This window comes from Aegilops tauschii, chromosome 2 (genome assembly GCF_002575655.3).
Source record: "Aegilops tauschii subsp. strangulata cultivar AL8/78 chromosome 2, Aet v6.0, whole genome shotgun sequence".
Taxonomy (NCBI): domain Eukaryota; kingdom Viridiplantae; phylum Streptophyta; class Magnoliopsida; order Poales; family Poaceae; genus Aegilops; species Aegilops tauschii.
The window spans coordinates 575,488,752-575,495,023 of record NC_053036.3 but is presented as its reverse complement, the minus strand read 5'-3'; positions in this window follow the sequence as shown (position 1 = coordinate 575,495,023).

Sequence of the window (6,272 nt, the reverse complement as noted above, 5' to 3'; positions counted from 1 at the left end):
AACTAGATGATGACTTTGAGGAGGTGAACCCCTTAAGGAAGCATAAGCCTCCCGCAGATCGGAACAGGGCTTCTCCTAGTGCTCTTGTGACTGCCTGTAAGGACATGTCAGATGAGAGCATGCTCACGATCGATGACATGGATTTCACTAGTCTACGGAATATCAAGTGTGATAATCTGTTCAATCGGCTTTCTCAGTGGCTTGCTGGTCTATACGACCCTGATTCCCGTGAGGTTGTTGTACCTGGTCGCGGAAGGTTACCTGTCAGTGAAGAGTCTGTGCGTCGTATAATGGGTGTGCCCCGAGGTGATATTGCGGTGGATTTCAAGGTTCCTACAGATGCATAGCTTGAGCTTGCGGGAGATCTTTTTTGTGATCTTGGACATGCTCCTAAAACTGTGGATGTATTAAACCTTATATTGAGCACTAACCGGCATAACGACAATTTCAAGCGCTTGTGGCTTGTGCTTGCTGCCAGCACGGTGATGGCGCCGACGACTTCCAACAAGATCAGCACCAGATGGTATCTTGTGTTGGTAAGCACATCTGGCTATCTTTCTAGTTCAGGCTTTTTATCTCTTTTCTTTTCTGTTTTTTTACCTGGTAACTTTTTTGCTTCTTAGTCTGATGATTATGCACATATGCACTTTGATAACTTTCCCTGATTTTTGGAGTGTGGTAATTTCTGTCCCTTTGATTTTTTCTATGCTCTGAAGTGTGGTATTTATGTAGTAATGCACCTGATAACTTTATATGAAGGTGTAGTAATTATATAGTAATGCACCGGATAACTTTTTATGAAGGCGTAGTAATGACATAGTGAAGCACCTGATAACTTTTTTCTGAAGGTGTGGTAATTATGTGGTAATGCACCTGATAATTTATTTATGCCTTGCAATATGGTAATTTTGACTTACTTCTCAATAATGTGGTAATTGTGTGCTTATGTACTTGGTGATTCAATGCTTTAACAGTGTTTGAAGTGTCTACTTATGTCCCCTGCTAACTTGTGTGCATACATTCCTCTATGTTTCATGTGTTTTCTTTTTTTTTCGCGGCAAAATATTGGCAATGTAAAAAACCTCAACTGGTGCAAATTTATTGTGGATCAGCTTCACAAAGCCCTTTCAAAAGGAAAGCCTACGACGGGCTGCCTCCTATTCTACAATGTTAGTCCCCCTATTCTTTTTTTTGTTCCCATGATGTTTGGATTGTACGTCTTATTCCACCAAACAGCTAGATTGTAATGACCTTTTCTGTTTTTCCAGCTTCTGTATATAGATGCTATTGACTTAACTAGCCTTGGTATCATCTTGCCTAATGGTCCTTTTGCAATTAATGTGTGGACGAATGAGTTGGCATCGAAAGTTCTCCGAATGGATGTCCAGAGGGACAAGCTTTCTTATGGGAAATTACCGGTAATTTCCCATTCATCATTTTTCTTACCTTCTATGTATTGCCATCTTTTTTATCAAGATCTTAATTTGTTTTTTATCATATTTTTTTCAGCTTAAGCCCCAATATGGTCAAGACTATTGCTTGTTTGGTGGCTTACAAGGTCTAGATAAATTCATGCGTGTTCATGCACCGCAAAACTGTTCTGAACAGGTATTTTAATCTTTTTTGTGCGTTTGGGTATTTTTGTTTTCCTTTTCCTGGTAAATATTGTTATAAAGACCTGGTAACTTGTACTGTTTTTAGGATGGTAACTTTTTTATTTTTCAGATTCTCACTTTGGAATAACTTCATTTGAACTTATATTTGTGTGGTATTTTTAGTTGTTTTTGCATGATACTTAATGTCTCTCACAACCTGATTTTTTTTCATTCATGATTTTCTATCAGAAACTTGCTAAAGCTTCTGCTATTGTGGGTCGCTTTTCATCCGGCATGGTTGGCCTCCTGGGTGGTCTTGTTAATGAGCTCATGCCCTTGGATGATGAAGACAGCTCATGGATGTCCCGTGTGTTAGAGACCCAACTAAAGGGTTTATCTTCTGCTGCCGGGAAGACTGCAAGCACCCGTCCTGCATCCTGATCGCGTGAAGTAAAAGATACCGGCAAGCAAATTGTCGAAGGTTCAGATTCTGATCATGAGGATAGTGATGGTGGCGGTGATGGTCACTCTGACGAAGATCTAAATTTTCACGTTTATTACCATGGTTCTTCAGGTGGACCGAACGCCCATGAGGCTTCAGGTAGTGGGGGTAGTGCTGGACCGAATGCCCATGATGCTTCAGGTAGTGGCGAATGCAGATGTGGGTGCAACCATGTTTGAAACTGCCAATGTGTCGGTAAGGTCAGCCGGAATTGATGGAACTGCTACTGCAGGAACCGATCAGCCTCTCGAGTCTTAGATTATGCTTACTGCACGTTCCGGGAATGTATCTAGTGATGGATTGCATAACCAGCCAGATATGATAGATACTCAAAACGAGGCTGCTGTTGATGCTTCTGTGAAGAGGTGCGGTTCTTCTCTCGTCCGTAACTTGGAAAAGCAATATTCCATGCGTCGCAAGAAATTACGCCCACCTTCTCCGCCCATGGCCACTGGTACAACTGTTTCTGACCAGCCGTCGTTGGATGATACACATCCTTCTATCAAGGCAATAGTGATCAATGAGCTTGGCATTGTAGGCCCTGATAAGGGCACTAACTCAGTAATTGCCAATCCCATGCGGAAGAGGCAACATCCTCGCAAGTGAGTTTCTTATCATCTGCTAGTTGATATCTTTTTATTTTCATCTGTTATATTGCATTTTTTTAGCTAGTAACTTCTGTCAATATAAGCTGGTAACTAATGTTATATTTAGGTGTTGTATGCAAATATAATCTGATAACTAATATTAACATAATCTGGTAACTAATGTTTTTATAATCTGGTAATGTCCATGATTATTTTTCTTTGTGTACATACTTACTTGTTGTTACTCTTTTGAGTTATCACTTTTCCTAGCACCTAGCTTCTGATAATTAGAAGTAACTATGTCTGGATAGTTACTATTCCTAAATAAGCCTGTGTTTTTTTCTAGAATGGATAGTAATTATATCATGGTAAGGCTGATAACTTTTAGTAGTTATTTTCACGATAATAACTTTAGTTTTTTATTTGAACAATATGTAGTTTAACTTTGTTTGCATGATAATTTTAGTGATTATATGCTGGTAAGCATGTGTTTTTGTCTACGGTAACATTTTTCTCACGTGGACTATATCCTTTTCAAATAATAACTTGTCAGGTGTTCGAATGCTCCATCTATTAGTGTTGCCGACCTTCAGCAAACGTGGTCTACCAGTGTGGGTGTCACATCTGAGGAGATACCTAGTAATCCTGCGCGTTCTTCGGCAAATGTTGACTCGTCTGACACGTCACGCAGGTGATTATGAATGTTATTTTTCCTCGCTATATGATATCGAAATGATTTTCTCTATTTGTTTATTTTTCATTTGTAAATTAGGTGAATATATACCGGTAATTTAACTCTTTTATGTGTGGCATCATAATCTGTATGGGAATGACTGGTAGTTTTTATAGTTAAAGCTCTTACAATATTTACTGTTATTTTTAGCATGATAAATTTGTTAGTAACTTTGTTATCTTCATAGTTACCATCTTCATTAATGATTCGTGACGATGTTGATTTTTTGCATTATGTGGATAACCAAGTTGGCCATAAGCTGTCAAATAATTTGAATACAAGTTGGTAACTAAAGTTATTTTTTTAACTGGTAACTTCTGTCAATATAAGCTGGTAACTAATGTTATTTTTAGCTATTGTATGCAAATATAATCTGATAACTAATGTTAATATAAGCTGGTAACTAATGTTTTTATAAGCTGGTGATGTCCATGTTTATTTTTCTTTGTGTGCAGCAAGAAGACCAAGATTACTGTGAGGAAGGTTACGAAGTCTTCTAAAGTTGCAGTTGCAACTAGGTCTTCTCCTCGTGTTGCTCCCAAGGACGCGAAAGATGAATTTAAAGACTCCCCCGTGGTCACTTCTCCAATAGCTGTTGTGCAAGATAATGCCCTTGTGAGGAATTCACCAGATGCTGGTTTTGGAGCTGTGGATGAGCTCGCGGCAGCAGCCACTATTACTCAAGTGGTAGAAGAAATTGCCAACGTTGTTATTGGCACTGAAGCTGAAACTTTTGCTGATCAACCTAAAGGAATTGCTCCTCCAATGAGTGCTGTTGTAGCTGAAACTTCTGCTGATCAAGCTCAAGGAATTGCTCCTTCAATGAGCGTTGCCGTAGCTGAAACTTGTGCGGATCAAGATCAAGGAATTGCTCCTCCAATGAGCGATACCGTAGCTGAAGATGTCCAAACTCCAGTCAAAATACCATGTGTTGTTCAAGCTCAAGTTGAATCTACCCAATCCAATGTGGCAGAACCAGTTGAAACTGAAGATGTATTGTTTGTTGAAGCTCAACCTGGGGATGACCAAGTCGCCGCCCAAGAATTCAGCATTAATGCAGATGTAGAAGATGTTCTTGCTGATAGGGCCTACTGGGATTTCACCCCACCATCTTGCTCTCTTGGCCTAGATTTTGGCCCCACACCGCCCGTACCAGATATTAATACGACGGCCGCAGTCCCAGCTGCAGTTCCAACACCGCCCCCAGCAGTTGTTTCGACAACTCAAGCACCAGCAGTGGTCCCAGCGGTTAACAATGCTTCGCAAGACCGAGCAGCAGCATCCCCAATTGATCTTATGGCGGCAGCACCACGAGATTTAAAGAACGCAGAAGATAATCCTATCGACTCCAATCCATTTTCATGCTCTGAGCCTGCTGACCTTGGTAAGTCAAGGCATATATGTGTCTTCGCTTTATCACAAAAGAGTGATGGGATGGATGTCTGCTTTGTGAAGACCTTTTTTATGCTTTTAGTTTGATCCTTGTGTGTATATTTATGCTTTTTTTATCCTATGTATGGACAACCTCCCCCCCCCCTCTCACATGTAATGACTTCTGCTTTTGCATGTGTGCTATGTAATGAACTATGTGTTTTCGTTTCACATTTGCGCTCTTTTATTTTTTATGTTGTCTGGTGTGTGGATGTATTATATGTGATTATTATTGTTCATTATTCTTGGTAACTTTCACTAACATCCGACTGATAATTATTTGCTAACTAGTTACTTAAATGGTAACATTTGTGATCATACCCTGATAACTTATTTCTTTCCATGCTGATAACTTCAACCCTTTTTGTATGGTAACTTCTGCTATCACCATGCTAACATCTGACTGATAATTGTAGCGCTCTACTTTTAACTGATAAATACAGCGCTCTACATGAAAGATATTTGTACCTTGTTTTCCAGCTTACCATTTTTATCGTATGGTAACTTTCACCATGATAACTTTTTGCGAATGTTGTGCTAGTATTTTTTGTGCTAACTAGATACCTACATGTTTTCATTTTTTTGCTAACTAGTTACTTAAATGGTAACATTTGTGATCATACCCTGATAACTTCTGTTATCACCATGCTGATAACTTCAACCCTTTTTTGTTTCCTTTTATTAATGCTGTAAATACACCCCTCCCCCTCCTTTCCCTACACGCACAGACAGACCATTCTAATACATTTATGCTGCCCCTTTAACTATCCTGACCCCCCCACATTTTCTTCCCTTTTTCTCTCTACAGTAATTATATCATCATTCTGTCATCATTCTATACTATTTATCACTTTTTTCTTTAGTTGTTTTTCCACATATTTGACATTCCTTTTTTCGGTTAAAAAACTGACCTGATCACAACTTTTTGAAGAGCGTCGATTTCGAGTTTATGATGCGGATGTTGAAGACAACGATGTAATTATGTGGGTTGAAGAAGTCGAACGTGCCACTGTTAGAGCAAAAGCAAATTACGGTTCTGTAAAAGGTACTGATAGGAAGATTTTTTTTAACAAACTTTTTCCTACTGCTAATCTTGATAACATCATTATCTTCATGTTGATAATTTACTGTTCTAAACGCTGATAACTTCTTTTCTTTTTGTTTCCCCATAATATTTCTTTCCATCATTCCCAACTCTGATAACTCCCTTCACTTTTCTTCTAGACCACCCCACCAGCCCTGAATTTGCTACACCAGTTATTCAACCTCCCTATGGTAATCATTCAGCCAGTGTCGCTCCTAAATCGTGCATTCGGAAAGTTAGGGTAAGCCGCCCATCGCAGTTCCTTCTGCCTCCATATTGTGGCCTCACAGCATCTGCACTCGAAGAGGTTATTTACGCAGAAGTTATCAAGCACGCCACT